The sequence below is a fragment of the Periplaneta americana genome, chromosome 2 (genome assembly GCF_040183065.1).
Source record: "Periplaneta americana isolate PAMFEO1 chromosome 2, P.americana_PAMFEO1_priV1, whole genome shotgun sequence".
In the NCBI taxonomy this organism is placed as follows: Eukaryota; Metazoa; Arthropoda; class Insecta; order Blattodea; family Blattidae; genus Periplaneta; species Periplaneta americana.
This window is the reverse complement of record NC_091118.1, coordinates 38625293-38644502: the sequence shown is the minus strand read 5'-3', so window position 1 is coordinate 38644502 and position 19210 is coordinate 38625293. Positions and strand designations below refer to the sequence as shown.

General features: G+C 36.4%; 1 protein-coding gene across 1 annotated transcript in view; it reads right to left on the bottom strand.

The window, feature by feature from the left end:
- LOC138692760 (apolipoprotein D-like) overlaps positions 1–15246 on the bottom strand; it is a 67617-nt gene extending 52371 nt beyond the window's left edge. The window contains exon 1 of the mRNA XM_069815957.1: positions 15184–15246. The gene's annotated coding sequence lies outside the window, so the exon portion shown is untranslated. The remainder of the gene's footprint in view (positions 1–15183) is intronic.
- Positions 15247–19210: the final 3964 nt, after the last annotated feature.

Genomic DNA, 19210 nt, shown 5'->3' with positions numbered 1-19210 from the left:
TATGAAAATTCTTCAAGGAATAAAACTTATCGGAAATTATTTTGAAAGAAACTTTTGTTATGTAACATTTTTCACAAAAATCAATAATAAGCGAGATATTTCGATTTATTTAATTCAGGCCCCCTTATAACTCCCCTTTTAAATAATGTATTTTGAATGCTATATAGCCTAAAATCTAAGTTACAACGAACTTAATTTATATTCCAATTTTCATCGAAATCCGTTCAGCCATTATCGCGTGAAAAGGTAACAAACATCCAGACAGACAGACATACAAAAATTTCAAAAAAGCGATTTTCGGTTTCAGGGTGGTTAATTATATATGTTAGAACCAATTATTTTTGGAAAATCGAAAATTACCAGAAAAATTTCGGCTACAGATTTATTATTAGTATAGATAATTTGAATATTACCCATGATTCCAAAATAGTAAACTCATCTGTTATTAAATAATTATGTGTAACACGTTTATTTTTTTCCCGGATTATTCTTCGTTAAATGTTGACGTCTCGTGCTGCTATGCATTCGGTTGCGTTACAGTCCAAGTTCAACATCGGAATTACGATACGAACTTCCTAGCTGCCAATACAATAGAAACGAAAAATTTTCTTGAAAACAATTACGGGTTTAATATTATGTCCCACATACGAGATACACTATTAAATTCACGGAGTAGTTGTTCACCTGATGATAGTAATAAATACTGTACATATATTTCAGATTTGCTCCAGTAACGTCTTGTGACGTAGAACGAATATTTTCAGAGCATAAATATTGTTCTTTTTCTGAACATAAAAGGAGTATTTCTTTTGATAAAATGAAAATGATCATTGTTATTTGTTATAATGAGACTAGAATCATAATTGTATACTTTGTATGTTATTTTTATATGTATGAATAAATTAATGTAGATTGGGAGTTACAAACTTTATAATTACAAATTACTGCTTATATTATTTTCTTGTTATAAGGCTGTGGAGACTGGAGCACATGTTTGATTACTAAGGAGCGGATTCCTATGTAATTAAATATTATTTTTGCGTGTGATAAAACACAACTAACAAAGTTAAAAATTCCGAACATGAAGTTTCAAGTTTAAAACCCGAATTTTATTTCACATAAAAACACATATTTTCACAAAAATTTATGTAAATACATATTTTTAGGAAATCTATTATAAACACATAAATCTTGGAGTTTTTTTACTTAAATAATTTTTTACAAGAACTTCTAACATTTTAAAATTAAATCAATTATGTCACTCAGAAGTACTGTACGTTATCTTTTTAAGAATTCTTGGTTGCTTCGTGTTTCTAAGCGCTGTGTGGTGTATCCGTGATCCATTTTTGTAATAGTATCGCCTCAAATTCTGAGAACTGCTAGGCAGGATATCAATGTTATTATTAAAGAATAAATTAACATGGACAAGAAGGAGAGATCTTGCAACACATAATTAGGAATGCTTATTGTTGCTGAAGATGATTTCATTCCACACTGTGTTTGTGAAACACAACAGGTAAGAGCTCGGGTATGAACATTATTTAATTTAAACAAATCTCTCGCCTCTCGCTCATGTCCATCAAGTAAGGCAATACATCTTGTTGTGATTCCCTGTTATCGGGCTTCGTCAATCGATATCCTTCAAGATATACTGAAAGATGGTTGTTTAAAAAACGATTTGGCTTTCCTATTAGCAAATCTAAGCTTTTTGTGTGACACCTTAAAAAAACTGGAAACATCCAAAAACCTGTTGTCTGAAACAGGGAGGTGCGTGCCGTGGAAATTAAACTAGACTCGCTACCAGGTTCAGAAGTACAAGTACTAAGGGACAAATTCCAGAATGTGTTTGGGAAAAACAGTGGATATAAAAAAATGTGTAAAGTTGCTCAAGTATTGGAGGGTGTGCCTGTAGGTGAAACTGACGGGGTTTGTGTTTGTAACATTCCTCTTTTTAAATATGCACGTCTGACGTCCTGTGATGTGGAAAGATCGTTTTCACAGTACATATAAGTCGTTGTTCAGAGATAATCGGCAAGCATTTGTGATGGAGAATTTGTTGTTCACTGCAATTCTCGACCAACTACTAGCACTCAAGTGTGGTTGGTGAGTACCTAGTAACATTTTTTTTTTTCCAAGCTAAGTAAGGTATTTTTGTCATATTTAAAAAAATATATATTTTTTTTTTATTTTTAGCAAATATTTTTGTACTTTTTAGCACATAAACAATAAATATATTTAAATTTTTTAGCACATTAAAATCCGCTCCTTATTGATTACCACTCGGCTGTACATGTTTGTCGTTCTGCTTCACTGACACCGAGAGACTCCCTATTACTTTTCACTCGGTAGAGATATAGTCCAAGCTCACACAACTTAACAGTTTTGGTACCAACTTCCTAGCTCTAAGTTATCACATAATTATACAGAACATGACTAAAATATTTACGCAACTAGTGGTATAAGTGTATTATTATGGCTCGCGTGTATGTTTTAATAACCAGACGTTATCAGAGTTATTTTATTACACGAGAGCCATAACAATGGACGTACCAATATGTGTATACAATATTTTATCCACGACTGTTAATAAAGTTTATTTCTTAAAATATCAAATTCATAATAATTATTTTCATCTACTTTCGTTGCAAAAGTAGGCCATTATTTGAAATTTTTTAAGCCTACTGCAAAAATTTCCCTTTATTGTTAAATAAAATGCTATGTTATTTTACTTAGCAACGTGTTATGAAGCATTTTAATACAGTATTATTACCATAGCAACAATACAGCTGACATCATGAAACATAAAGAATAAAATTCTTCACTGATGTAACGGATTTAATACGGCTAATTGAATTTATAGATTTATTTTCTTCTAATTTTCGGCAAATAACGAACAACGTAGATAAAGAATTGCATACAACTCGTACAAAAGTACCTTCATTAACTCGTGGATCATAGATCATTCCCTCCGGTCGTAGTGTAACTTGCCCCACTCGGTAATAAAGCTCTACTTTTTACGTCGTCATACATATATTATTTTTTAATAAAAGTATCATTATTCTACGGAGAGAATACGGTATTTTCTTTCTGACTGTGGCATAATCCTTAAGTGTAGCTGTCATGGGTATACCAAAGATTAATTTCTTCAATGTACTGATATAATTATAATAATTTATTTTATTTATTTATTTATTTAGAATATTAACGTGCAAAAACAACAGCACAAGGCCAATTACAGTTTTGCATGATACAAAACAGAACAAAACAACAAATGATGATGAGAATGAATGATAGAAAATGGCAATGAGATGAAATACAAACAATATAATGGTCTACATAATCAATGATCAAATAATAATTCTAAAATTAGTACAATGAGATAATTCAAATAATGGAATAGTCTACATTAATCAATTGACCAAATGCAAGAAATAAAATGGACAAATAATTATTAAAATAAGATCAGTGAGTTAAAAACTTAAAGATATACTACACATTAAATGGATCCAAGTTGAATCCATGCAAATTAGCATATTTAATGCATCTGCAGATCGGAGAGAGAGATTTAGGATTCTAATAATAATAATAATAATAATTATTATTATTATTATTATTATTATCATTATTATTATTATTATAGAATCTCTGACATTTCCCATTGCCCTTCCCCAGTCTTCTCTGTCGCGCCATAGATCATCTTTCAAATTGTTTGCTTATCGAGATGCAATCCAAAATTGTATTTTTGACTCCCATTTCTTGCCTAATAATTTCATTTCTAATTTTTTCTCTTCTTGAGGTTCTGGCAGCTCGACGCCAAAAATCCATTTACTGTTGTCAATAATTTTAGCTTTATTTGTTTCATTCAATGGCCAAATTTCTGTTCTATAAAGGATAATAGTTTAACAATATATTGTATTATACTTTTTTTTTGTTTCGTTGATATTGTTAGCCTATATAAAGGGTCGTTCAAAAAGCGCGTCGGTTTTCAATCGCTTGGTATTTTTTTGTTTGTCGGTTGTCAACATTGTTATATTTCATTTCGATACCCATAAACATTCCGATTGTTGCTTCAGTCTGAATTTCTCGCATTCCGTCATTGTGTGTCTAGCCATGGAGCAGTTTACTATTGCGCAACGTGGTTCGTAACAGCGTGGCTGTTCTTCAATGAAATTGGTTTTTCTCCGTTCCCAAGAATTAAGCATAGGATGTTCTTCAGTACAGCGAATTCTCCGATATGATCTCCATTACAACCACGGTGCCAACAGTCACTCTGACCACGAAACAATTGAGTGTTCCATGAGTGGTTCCCGGATCGTCTCATTTCACGTAATGGTGTAGTAATACAAATTTAAAACATGTCCAAGAAATTCGAAGCAAAAAATATATCGCGATCGAAGAAATGCATTAAGTGGAGTGGACAAGGGTGCAAGAATTCAGAAAAGACTAACAGTCTTACTAATAAACAGTGTATAGTTTTTATACTAGACTTATGCAGAGTTGAGACAGAAAACTTTACTAATAAATCATGCAGGAGCGATGGACGTATAAACAGCATGTAACTATACAATGGGAATTGCTTTGCAATAGTTATATACACGAAACCCCTTGTTTAAGCGTTGTATATAGAGAAAAAATGGCCGCCCCTCTAACAGCTGTTCGTATCGACTGTCATTTTATGATGATGGTTGCCTAGTAACCAAAGAGGAACAAACCAAAGAGCACAGAATAATTAGAATAATATTACTGTAGCTTGTACTCTTTGACCAAAATATAGTATGGTAATCGATTAGAGCCAGTTGTACTATCGATACTTAACACGCCACACTAGAGCGCTCTACCGGATGCAATAGAGAACCTCAGATATTCTATTATCTTTCGTAACGAAGTAATGACGAAACTATGACGTAGCTGTGTAACAGTTGTACTGTTATACGCGACGTATGTAGTGATTATTAGTAAGGAATTTACACACGACGTATAAATGAGCTACTCATTGTATAAGTATAAGACAGTTAAACGTCTGTATACAGAGTTTTTATTAGTAAGACCGTTGATAAATAAATACACTGAAATCTCTCATTTACGGACATCGAAGGGACGTAACAATCTGTCCGCATCTGGGAGGTGTCCTTTATTGGGAGGGAGGCTCCCCAATTGAACAGTAAATTTATAATATGCATTATGTATCCCTTCACGCTTAACCTTTCTTTTATGTTCGAAACTTTGTTACACATGTTGTGAATGGGTCAGTTTGACCCAGGATTTGAAAAATGGATATAATAGTAAAACATCTTCTTTTATTTATGCCTTGGTTCAAAGAAAGCAAATAATGTCTTATTTTTCAATGTGTGAACACAAAATAATTACCAATTTAGTCCATGCAAATGTTACATTGGGCCTAAAATGTTTGCATGACCTTGGCAGAGGAATGCTTTGCACCTATTTTATATTTGACAGTCTTTGGTCTTTCTTCGGTCGAAATTCCTTTTTGTTGCACTTTCTCCTGAACTAGTTCCTGGAACATTTTCCAAACTTAGTTTTATCTTCTGAGGCAGGCTTCTTCATCTTTTTTTTTCTCGCATTACTTGTGATAATTGTAGGCCTAGTCCAATTCCTTCAGGAACAATCTTCATCTGTACAATTTATTTGGATTGTACTCGCATGAATATATAATACATAAGCATTTATTGCTTCAATAACGAGTACATTATAAAACACACAATCAGACCATCTTTTGGTACTCCTTTAGCAAGAGTAGGTACTGCACGTTTATCTGTGGTGTCAATTCCTCCTTCGTTTTGTTGTAATGTAATATGATTTCAGGCTTTCTGTGCTCTTCTGAAGATAGACTGCAGTCGTGATGCACTGTGGACAGCAAAATCATTGATTTATTCTTCTAAGACACATACGACACCATAGTTACGTCGGGCTGAAATCCGAAAATGCTTGGACACCCTGGTCTCATACAGTTTAGCTGCATATCTTATGGTTTGTTTTTTCTCAGAGCTCTGACTAAAGTTAGATTCCTCTTGATAAGTTCCTCGGCCAAAATATAACAATCCATGGCGCCAAGACCAACCAGTCGGCCACTGGCCTCACGGCCGCATGTCGAAGCAGAGGTGGACGATCATCCAACCAGAATGGAGGTATTGTGTGGTCAGCACTATGAGCCCCCAGCCGTTATAGCTGCTTTGTGTAACCGGATTTCGCTAGCTATCATAGCTCCCCAAGTGCATCACAATGCTGGGTGAGCACCGGTCTATACACTGGCCGAAATATCATGAGAAAATTTCTTCCCCCATGAGGATTCGAACCAGCGCGCATTCCGTAACATGAGTCCTAGGCAGGATGCCTTAGACCATGACGCCACGGCGTGGGACCGGCCAAAATATAGTCGGTGAAAAAATTGTCTGTGGTGATGTTTCGATCAGTGTTTTCAATGCTACCAACATTTCTGCCTTGGTTTGTTTCTCGTGGTCCATTTTCTGGCTTTGCTTTGCACAATTCTGCTACACAAACATATTATACTGTTTTTACATCACAATTTTATACCATACTTCCCTCTGGATTTTGAAAGTGTGTACTAGCGGAAGGGACATTTGTCTCGAAATGGCACCAACTGCTCATACTCGTATACTGTGACATCTTAGTAGGGTAAGAATATTTTTGGCATTTGTTCCACAAACATGTAGAAAAAAGATATAATAGCAGCCAATTTATCATGACGTCATCTCACTGGTCAGACTGATTTGTTGTCAAACCTGAGAAACCTGCTAGTAGTTTGAAAAAATTGAAGTGATACTGTTGCACAGAAAACAGCTCTACCATACATACTGTCCCACTGTTCTTGAAGTGATTATCCAGCAGATCTGTACACACCGGCTAATATCAGTGTGAGTGAGTGAGTGAGTGTGTAAGTGTGAGAGTTTGTGAGAGTGTGAAAGTGTGAGAATTTGTGAGAGTGTGAAAGTGGGAGAGTGTGTCAGAGTGTGTGTGTGTGTGTGTGTGTGTGTGAGTGTGTATCGGAACACAACAACAGTATGTAACTCATAATTAAAATCAAAATCCGTGACTGGATCTAAATGACCCAATCACAATAGATGTGTCAAAGTGAAATATATGACGAAGTACTATATTTTTGTGGATAAAAGTAATAGGAAATATTCAAAGCCCTGTCACATTATCGCTGTTTTTGTACGTTTTGTGTTCATTTTAGTAAATGCAATGGGTCATTTAGACCCATTCACAATAGGAAGGTTAAATGAAATGCATTACTGTAGTTCAATTCTAAATACAGTCTGCTACAGTAAATTCTTTGCAATTTTGAACTACAGTAAACAAGACCGAAAAAGGAAAATACAGTACTGTGCCATGCAATTTTATTCTAGGTCTAGTTATGCAGTACTGTAATTTACAGTTTTCAACTTAACCTTTTCGTTCAGGTGCCATGTCTCTCCATACAGAACAACTTATTGAACTGAAGAGAATAATCCTATTAACCCTATCATGTGTCGAATGCAATTTCACGATCGCGGAAACCTTGGACCCATCAGAAAGGTTAAATTTTTTTACTTCGTTTATCCACCCGCTTCCAGCTAACAAGGATTAGTCAGCTGGGCTAGTGGTAGCCTACGAGACCCTTATTGTCTTCTTTCATGTTAAGGAATTTCTGTACAGTTCTCAAAACTAAATTTTCTATTTTTGTAACACATCAGGACTTGGAATCCAAGTTCTTTCCGCAGTCAGGAGGTCAAGCAAGCTTTAGGACTGTGAAACAGCTGTCCGTGTCCGTGTCTGAGAGTGTCCGTAAACGAGAGTTAAATTTATTATTATTTCTATATTATTTCAGTTGGGACATAAAAATCTGTCCGTATATGAGGAGTGTCCGTATCTTGGGAGTGTCCGTAAGAAGAGGTTTCACTGTATGTCGGAAGCCGAAAGAGAACGAGAGCGTAAGGCCCAGATGAAAGCAGTACGCGAGAGTGGCAATTCGCTTCATTTTGTAATGGAAACAGACCTTTCGTAAATATAGGTGATTTGACATGAGGTGATATTCAGATGTTGCTATGATTCAGATTTTTGTAGTTATTGTTTTGTTTTATTGTTAGCAACGGAGGAATTAAATGCTGAACACAATCTATTTCATTGCCAGTACTTTTAGTAGCACATAATAGGTTTCATTTACAAGGCAGCATACTCCAGAATATTTTTTTACAACCAATGAACTTCTGATACTTAAATCTGCGCTAGTGATATATAGACCTACATATTTGGAATTTGGAATACTATAAAATTAGAACTAATACGAACATATTTAACGCAAATTCATACCGTTATGTTCTTACACATTCCTATGCAATTCTTCAAGTGTCACAGTTTATATTCTCGACAGCAATAACTTGATGCTCTATTTCTCTTCAGGGTTATTACAGGAAATACAATCTGTGAATCATTTATGAACAATGCTAGTTTACGTATTCCTATGAAAGGCACGAATCAGAGATGCAATATAGAAATACTTAATTTAGGTTTGGACACCGGTTTCATATATATACGCATACCTTTACGTTTACCCATACATAAGCGTAATAATTGAAAACCTGATTAATTTGAATAGCCAGCGATCTTTGTCGTAGGGTGGTTTTTTTTTTACCAGCGAAGACCGTCGGTCGATTGTCTTTTGCTTTACCATGTATGTATCCGCGGTAAACAGAGCCGTCATCAGTTACAGCCGGAGCATTTGTACGTTTGGCAACGCTGAGCGGTGGCGAAATATAGCTCGAAGTTTGAAATCTGTATTAACAATCTGACAAAATAGTGCTTTGGTTTTGTTGTCCTGTGCATTTTCGATATTAATTTATACAAAGATACGAGGATATGATCAAGATTCAAAGTAATTATGTATGTAATTATTTTTTACGGAATCCGAAATGGTGTTTTGAGTTTCAGAATACCGCATAAATACTTTTCGTAAATTCCTACAAGACGGGCATCTAGTTATATCTAGTAACTATTACCAACTTTTTTTTATAGAGTTAAATTTTAGTAATTTTTTTTAGCTAGTTTTATATGTTAGTTCTAGATTTTCATGTCAGGTGTCGCTAGGATTTTGGTTCATTTTGAATGGATAATAGCGTTGCCAATTATTGTAGTTGGTTTGACGTGAGCGGTCGTATATTTTCTGAAAATGACTATCATAATTCTGCAATATAATATCCGTACAAACAGTAAGAGAAAAGAATAAAAATAATAAAAAAACACCTTTGGCAGTCTATATCATTATCAGCATCATCCAAAACATGTATAGTATTAGACCAGGTAGTCTGTTACGTTCTCATATCGGTCCATCTCTTAGCCGGGCGACCAAAGGCATTCTATAACACAATGTTCGTGAATAAGGAATTCTTGGTGCCCCGTATACTGTCTTCGCGCTACGAGTTGGCGCGGGGAGTAGATAGGCGGGACGGGGGAACTTTACGCTACACTCTGACCTGAAAACTTCGTCCACTTGCTTGGCTACACGGGAACGGAGTCAGACATAAAAGATTCCGCATCTTTGGTGCTGTCGCTATGACTATCATTATCACATTTTTCAAAATTTCTGGAGTATGATCTGTCCATGATAATCGTCTGTTTATGTTCCAGCCGTGTATATTAATTCGAATCTCTCAACAAAGCCATTAGCCCTACCGCCCCCATCCTGATGGACAACAATGAGTGTTCTGGACACATTTAAGATAGTCAAAACTCCCGTAGCATTTTTATCGTGCCAGAACTTGGGAAACGTTAAATTGGTAGGCCTATCTATCCGCATTTCGTCCAGATACAAAATCGGTTTTTCCACTTTCCTAAGCTTTCTTATTTGCTGTAGATATCTTCACGTATTCTAATTTACAGTGTTTTCCTCAATTTTTTTTGCTGCACACTTCTTCCACCTGAAATCCTTTTTCTTCAGTATTCGTCTTAATGTTGTCTTTCATTTCAAATCAGTTTTCTCTTGTAAAAGGGTAGACGTTTGTTTCAGCTTGGTATTATTTTTTTACTTGTTATTTAACGACACTGTAATAACTACTAGCTTCTTCAGTGTCGATTGAATTGATGATGGCGAGATGGTATTTGGCGAAATGAAACCAAGGATTCGCCATAGATTACCTGACATTCGCCTTCCGCTTGGGAAAACCTCGGAAAAAACCCAACCAGGTAGTCAGCGCAAACGGGAATCGAACTCACTCCCGAGCACAACTGCAGATCAGCAGGCAAACGCGCTACCTCCTGAGCTACGCCGGTGGCCCTCTTTCTTTTTCACATAAAAATTCTCAATTATATCTTTTTTGTCAATCTCCCGTCGAAGTCATCTACATTTGCGTTTCGGTAGTCTGGACGTTTACATTGTTTTTCTCCCTCAGGTGTCGACAACGCACTTTCTTCTGTGCAGTCTTTCATTTCATTCCTTATACGCTGTATTGTTCTTGTGGATAGATTAGAGTACTTTTCTACCTTTGCTGTAGGTTTCGTAAGAGGAATGCAAAGACATTGTTGTTCCTTTTCTTCATCACAGAATTATTTTGCACTTCTAATAATATTCCTTTCTTCGCTATAGATTGCTAATCCTTGTTTCCTCTTTGTCGACATATTTACAATGAACAAAAAACTGCTATAAACTAAATAACAGTATACAATAACATAAATTCTATTAACTATATTATTATCAACACTATTAACACGAAAAGCAAAGGATAATTAAAGCAATACAAGATTTGTGGTATACTGAAAACAATTGTCTTGTTGAAACTAATAAAACACTACAGTAAAAACCCCACTATTATTTTCACAAAGTCGCAAAGACTCATAGACACGTGCAGTAGATGTTTGTGAAACAGGAATATTGCAGTGAACAGCGCGGTGCGCATGCGCGACTGTTTCCCCTCCGCCCCGTATAAGTACTTCAGCCGCCTTCTCCTGGCGTGACAACAGTACTTAGATTTCGTACGAGGCAAGGATCATTATGTTACACGTCACGACAACGCCGATAAAATACAGTAAAAATAGTCTCATCCGTTTGGGTATGGATAATATTAATTTATTATTATAAAGCTATTATCATAGTAGAAAAAATTTCTTGCTGGTTATATTATGATTAAAAGATGGGGGTTTCCACATATGACAATCAACAATGCATAATCTGAAAGGACAAATGAAAATCGTAGATGATTAAAATGGCTACTACAAATCAACAGTGGGCACAATGTGTTCTTTAATATTCTAAATTTGAGAGTGTTAAAAGAGTTCAAAGGGAATTTCTAGTACTGAGTATGGTGTGCGTAATGTACCTAAATACGATTCCATAATGTTGTGGTATCTAACATTTGTAGAAACAGGTTCTGTGTTAAAAAAAAAAAAAAACATGCACGAGGCCGCAGGCGAAACCCAGTACGAGATGCAGCTATCTCTTGGCTTGGTCTCCAAACTCCCCAGATCTAACCCTTCCTGACTTCTTAGTGTAGGGTTAAAGACATTGTCTATTCACAGGAACCCAGGAACATTGATGATCTGAGAGTAAAAATTACTCAAGCTTTTCAACAAATCACCCCTCTTATGTTACAACGGACAGGGGCTGAATTGCATCCCGGTTATGAGTTGTGCAGAGTGCGCATGTTGAGCTCTGAGGAATCTCCCAATTTTCAGTGTTGTATGCACAAATTTCAACAAATAAAGTTCAGTAGTAAATGTTTTACTGTGTTTTTATTTTATCCATACCCAAACGGATCACCCTGTACATTTTTTAAATTAATATCGGTTTGAGAGCACTTATTTATTGTTAAAAAGGTAGCGGTCAAGCAATAAAAAAAGTCAGTTCTAGTGTTTATTTGATTTTACGCGTTGTGTGGCAGACATGGTTTGTGCGGCGACGGTTGTCAAGGGATGATTCGGATTCTTTTCAGTCTATTTTTCGATGTCCAATTGGTCAATGAGAACAAATTTTAACGTCAGGTTTGTGAGAATGTAATTAATACATAGTGAACGGTTTTGGAATTTTCAAAAGGTCACTGTTGAATACTGAAGAACTTCGATCATTTCGATAAATGTATGTGCGCAAATTGTGGAATTATGGAATAAGCGAGTTTTCATAAAGTCGAGGATCAGTGGCAGGATAGATTAGGTTTGTTCAGATTTTAGATATGCCTTCCATGTATGTACGGATTTTTGGAAGATATGTAGGTAGGTATACACAGCAGATATCGAGTTTTTGTAAGCTCGAGGATCAGTGACAGGTTAGGTCTGATTTGTTTAGGCTTTTCGTATGCCATGCACTTATACACTTTTGGTAGATAGGTATACACAGATAAGGATATACTTGTGCTACGTTTGTGAAAATTAAGTTATTTTGTTTTTTTTTTCTTAGATGTTGTCCATTTTTAGTAATTGTTTTTTTTATTTGGGGTTTGGAATATTTCATGAGATTTTAGATAGGCCTAGTTAAATTGTTTTCCGCCATTTTTCAGTAATTTTCGTTTCTGAAAAACCATGAAAAACGACAATCTTTTTAATTAAAAAAAAAAGCAAAAAGAGGTCGTCATGACGGGCTAGTTTCACCGTGGCAAGTTTTTCAGGCCACAAATACGGGACATAGTCTGGACGGAGCGAGGCGAACCCAATGCCTAACGGCAAAACGCGGCGGAAGAAGAAGAAGAAGAAGAAGAAAAAGAAGAAGAAGAAAATATGGGACATCTCGTACAATATAAGCACGGGAATACGCAAGGAGGGGGTTACTGGGTCTGAACCTCCCCATTTGAGCTTAAAAGATGACATATTTAGATTTGAGTATTTTTTTATCCATAATCGTTTTCCCTTCTCTAATTTTTCACTATCAGAGTAACAAAATCTACTTCGACATAAGGCATAGCCCTCCTATCCTTCCTTCAATATATTCATCATGCCGGTTTCATTCTTCATCCTTGGTGAGTTCCATTTCCTTTATTGTGTTTATTTAAATTTATTTCCACGGATTTTCCTGTTATATAAAGCGTGTAACCTATCACGCAAAAATAACTTTTAACTCTATATACAGAGTGTTTCCGAGGTCGTGTTACAAACTTTCAGGGATGATGATGAAGGGCACATGTATCAATTTGAGATAGGAACCCTGGTCCAGAAATGACCGAGTCGAAAGTCATATATATATATATATATATATATATATATATATATATATATAGGTCCACACCTGTGGAGTAACGGTTAGCGCTTCTAGCCGCGAAACCAGGTGGCCCGGGTTCGATCCCGGTTGGGGCAAGTTACCTGGTTGAGGTTTTTTCCGGGGTTTTCCCTCAACCCAATATGAGCAAATGCTGGGTAACTTTCGGTGTTGGACCATGGACTCATTTCACCGGTATCTCATTCAGACGCTAAATAACCTAAGCTGTTGATAAAGCGTCGTAAAATAACCTACTATAATATATATATTGTAAAAGTGAAAGTGTAATAATGATACAAGTATTTTTTATTATACAAAATTAAGCAGAAGTTAAAATTTGTTAAAAATCGGGTGACTGTAAAAAAATTAAGTTTCAAAGATTTTCTAAGAATATTTTAAATTATAGTTTATTTAATGACGCTCGCAACTGCGATATTCATGAATATGTTCTATTAGAACATAGTATAATATTAATAACTATAACATAACATATACCTCTTATTGAGGTTCTGGCTGATATGTATATCTATTATCAGGCAGTACATCTCACTTGACGATATGTGTCAGAGGAAGAACAATTGTTTGTATGCATCTGAAGTCCGATTAATGAAATATGTGGCTAATCGGCGATGTATGCATCGGAGAGGGAAAAGAACTGGTCACCATACCCCATTATCTCCTGGCCTAGTTGCCTCATGAGTGATGCCTAATTGGTGTTACTTACGAGGTTCAAAACTGTCTTCGGTCAGTTGACTAAACAACAGTAACATAATAATAATAATAATAATAATAATAATAATAATCATAATAATAATAACTTACTTACTTACTGGCTTTTAAGGAACCCGGAGGTTCATTGCCGCCCTCACATAAGCCCGCCATTGGTTCCTATCCTGAGCAAAATTAATCCATTCTCTATCATCATATCCCACCTCCTTCAAATCCATTTTAATATTATCCTCCCACCTACGTTTCGGCCTCCCTAAAGGTCTTTTTCCCTCCGGTCTCCCAACTAACACTCTATATGCATTTCTGGATTCGCCCATACGTGCTACATGCCCTGCCCATCTCAAACGCCTGGATTTAATGTTCCTAATTATGTCAGGTGAAGAATACAATGCGTGCAGTTCTGTGTTGTGTAACTTTCTCCAATCTCCTGTAACTTCATCCCTCTTAGCTCCAAATATTTTCCTAAGCACCTTATTCTCAAATACCCTTAACCTATGTTCCTCTCTCAAAGTGAGAGTCCAAGTTTCACAACCATACAGAACAACCGGTCATATAACTGTTTTATAAATTCTAACTTTCAAATTTTTCGACAGCAGACTGAATGATAAAAGTTTCTCAACCGAATAATAACAGGCATTTTCCATATTTATTCTGTGTTTAATTTAATTTAATTATAATAATAATAATAATAATAATAATAATAATAATAATAATAATGATACACAACATTTAAAATACCGATAATGTAAATAAATTGTAAACAATCTTAATAAAACCCCCCTTGACAAAATTCTGCGTACGCCACTGAATATAGTACACCTGGTAACCCTATTTGTAAAGCAATCTACGGGTCGGGAGACTCCCAATTCGCCGCCCAATTCGCGCATCCGTTGTGACGTCACTATCTGTCCGAGCAGTCCCCATCTATTCCCATAAAATCAAATCTAATTATCTCGTCTTATCTAATCTAATCTTATTAGTTTAATCTTATCAGATCTCATTTACGTAATGTTATACAATCTTATCCCAACCTAATGTTATCTAAATTTGAACCAAACTAATCTTATCCGCCTATCTGTTTACCCATCTAGCCTAGCGTACCAGCATCTATGCATCTATCTATTTAAAAACGAACTACTGTAACAAAGAGAGGCAGGAACCTTATGACCCAAATTAGTCACCTTTAAGAGAACCATGCTCATACTACACAATCTGAGACGGACAAGGGCTGTGTGACAGTACGTGGGTACAGTACTCACTCACGTCTTGACGTGCTGTATGTCCGTCCTATCAGTCCCGTTCTTGCACTCATCTTCTGCTTGGCCTTCAGGCATTTCCGCATTGGGGCAGTAGAATCAAGGTCAGCCAGTGCTACCAACACCAAGGGAGGGAGTTTGTAGGTCGCTCGCTCGCTTTGTGTATAGATCGTTCCAGAAATCCCCTTTCCATTGCTTTCATTTAATAGCAGTGTTCCGCAAAAAAACTAGCATCTCTATCTGATGAATATGGAACATCTGCAAGGGGAGGGGGCGTGATGGATCTACTTGAAGACAAAGAACTGACACTGAATTCGCAGATCATTACGTAAAGGTTATGACGTCAAGTCAGTCATTCGGAAGAACAGCAATGTTGGCACTGGCGCACTCCACAGCCTTCTTAAATTATTGCATTTGTACAGGAGTATGCTATATTATATTTATTTTGATGTACCGAAGTACATATGATATTTCCATGCAGATATTCTGCGTCATCACATGATGAAAGAGTGATGGAACGGAGAAAAATTCTCTCCGGCGCCGGGATTTGAACCCGGGTTTTCAGCTCTACGTGCTGATGCTTTATCCACTAAGCCACTCCGGAACAATCCCGACGCCGTTTAGAATCGTCTCAGATTAAGCTCCATCTCTTGGGTTCCCTCTGGTGGCCACTTAATCTGAGACGATTCTAAACGGCGTCGGGATTGTATCCGGAGTGGCTTAGTGGATAAAGCATCAGCACGTAGAGCTGAAAGCCCGGGTTCAAATCCCGGCGCCGGAGAGAATTTTTCTCCGTTCCATCACTCTTTCATCATGCTATATTATGTTATCTGGTACTACACAGTCACGAGGCTTGAGTTGTGAGGGCGCTAGGAACAACAGACTGTGCCGGTTCTATTTCGTATTGTCTGTAATGAGGCGATGTTAGCGATCCTAGTGGTTAGAAACTATCTATGGATGCATATTTACTACGTATTGAGCTTCGTGACTGTATATACTAGACCAGGGGTCGTCAGCACAGAGCACGCTGGGGCTAGTCTCCCTTACCCGCGGAAAACGCAGTGCACTAGGGTGCACTCCGTAGCTGCTAGCGGGTATGCTCTCTATCTCTCCCTGTTGCACGACAGTGCACACGGGACAGCACCGCGTACCCATTGCACATTTCAGCGAGTGCTGACGACCACTGTGGTACTACCTCTATGCAGTGGCGTAGCCAGGAATTTAAGATGAGGGGCCAAGTTTTGGGAACATCAGTTGGAAAATTTGTTCATAACTTTTTTTAGTGGGCCACTTTACGACCCTGTATCAACATCTCAGGTTATTTAGCGTCTGAATGAAATGAAGGTGAAAATGCTGGTGAAATGAGTCCGAGGTCCAGCACCGATAGTTACCCAGTATTTGTTCATATTGGGTTGAGGGAAAACTCCGGAAAAACCTCAACCAGGTAACTTGCCTCGACCGGGATTCGAACCCGGGTCAGACATGCTAACCGTTACTCTACAGATGTGGACATCCATGCAACACATTTAAAATGCAATAATAAATGTGGACAGCTATGAGCAGTATGGGATGAAGATAAATGCAAATAAGACGAAAAATAAAGAAGGTTAAACGTGAGAATTCTAAATGAAGCAGTAGAACAAGTGGACAGCTTCAAATATTTGGGGTGTGCTATAAGCAGTAACACGAGTGCTGCCAAGAAGTGATAAGGAGGTTAACAATAGCAATAGAAGATTTTAATAGAAAAAGGAGCATCTTCTGCGAAACTGTGGAGAAAGAACTAAGGCCGATATTAGTGAAGTGCTTTGTGTGGAATGTAGATTTTTTTCAATGCTTCTGTTTATGACGTAATATTATTCGCAACATGGAAAATTAACTGAATTGTTGCGATACGCAGACGAGTTACTAGTTTATTATTATTATTATTATTATTATTATTATTATTATTATTATTATTATTATTATTATAGGGGAAAAAAGTGACAGAGGTTCCATAGGATCCCTGTGATTGTTTGAAACGTTTATGCTCTCGGTTGGGTGTTATTATTGTGATATCAAGGACTGTACACATGATTAAAAGTGAAATAAATTTAATACAATTTATGTGTTTTATTATTAATTATTATTTTCCCTTTTTGTCTTTATTGAATATATATCGTATATCTGTACAACAATTTACAATGAAATTACTGTTTTCCATCTGAAACATCCATTGTAAGCAAGTGATGCGAGAAATTTTTACGTAACTCATTGTCGTTGCTAAGCAACTGACGTCAGTTGTTGATTTTATATACAGTAATATAATTATTAATTTGATACTCCAGCATAAACGTTTCACGAAAGAAAGAAAGAAAGAAAGAAAGAAAGAAAGAAAGAAAGAAAGAAAGAAAGACTTTTAGTTCAACAACATACTACTTAAATATTTCGAGCCCAAAGCTAATAGAATATTATCAATTTGAAGTGTTCATTCTTGAAAATTACGTGCTATCAAATTACATACTACAATGCGAAGCAAGCCTCTCGACCACCACTGCTGACCTGCAATTGTAGCACAAAGAATCTCCGAGTAACGCCGTGACTGTGCATTCTCTACTTGCTACCGTTACTTCAGCTGGGGAGGCCCGCGGCGCCCATCTTGAGGAAAGCTCACGTCGAGCCCCTACCACGCCGTAGCGGAGAACTGAGAAATACGTTCCCAAATTGAAGCAGCAGAAAGCCGCCATTTGTAGGTAGAAAACGCGCGGGATTTCGAAACCGCTATTTGAATACGTGTCGTATTGCGTATCCGAAAGCTAAATGGTTTTGTTTAAAGGAACAATACTTTTTTTGCGATACCTTTGTCTCTACTGTCAGCAGAGTTGCTAGGTTTTCTGCGAGGGAAGTCGGGATATCAGAAGCTAACCTAAGACATTAGACTTGTCAACAGTTTAGCCTATCATAAGATTTATAGAAGTTTTCTGCAGTGCTTTTTAATGTAATAGGCCTATTCGCCTTCGTGAAAAACACTGAAATACGAAGGACACACAGTACAGTGAACACTACAATAATTTTTTCTTTTACTAACCGCGAATAGCCTACGTTTTAACAATTTGCTAATAAATTAATTTTGGAACCGGTACTGCAACAGTTTCACTATCTGACGATGAATCCATGTTTAAACATAGTTCACTAAACTATAAAACGCAGAAATTGTGCGTTTCTGTTATTAGTGTAAAGTACGATATCAAAATCCTATCTTTCTTGCCAGTCAACGCACTTGAGATACACAATGTTTACAAATTGCGAGAACAGCGACTAGGGACCGGAAAGGAATAATCAACAATGCGGTAGAACTAGAAGAAGTATTATTTTGCGAATTTAGTTGCCTTACGGAAATCAGCTGGGCTACCTCAAAGACTTACTAAATATCCGCAGGTTATCTCTGTGTTTACAATGTTACCATTTGAGTCAATATATAAATAAAAATATCGGATAATAGGAAATACAGACTAATTTGTTTAAGTATATTCAAGGCTAATATCTGTAAAATCGGATTTTTGTCAATCCCGACTCCCTTTAATCGGGACTCAACCAGGAAATTGGGAGAATCCCGCCTAAATTGGGATACCCGACAACCCTGGCTGTCAGACATAGGTACTGTGTTCAGACTTGCATCATTTTCATGGGAACTCTGAATGTGAACATTCATAACCACGGTTAATAAAAGAATTAATATGTCAACTTTTTAATTCAATCTGTAGGTTAAACTGATGTATGAAGTCAAAAAAGTAGTAGCAGCAGTAGCAGGAATAGTAGTAGTAATAACTTAATAGCAGCAGCAGCAGCAATAGCATAAGAAAATGTTTCATTAATCCGTAACTAAGACAGGAATTACTTCCAATCAGTTATATAAAAAATATATATATTTTTTGATAATTTGTGCAGTTTCTGTATGTTTAAGTTCGGTAAATAATTTTATTATTCATGTATGCACTGAAACAACAGCTGTTTGAAGAAAATGAATGATATAGAGTAAGGACAATAACAGTGT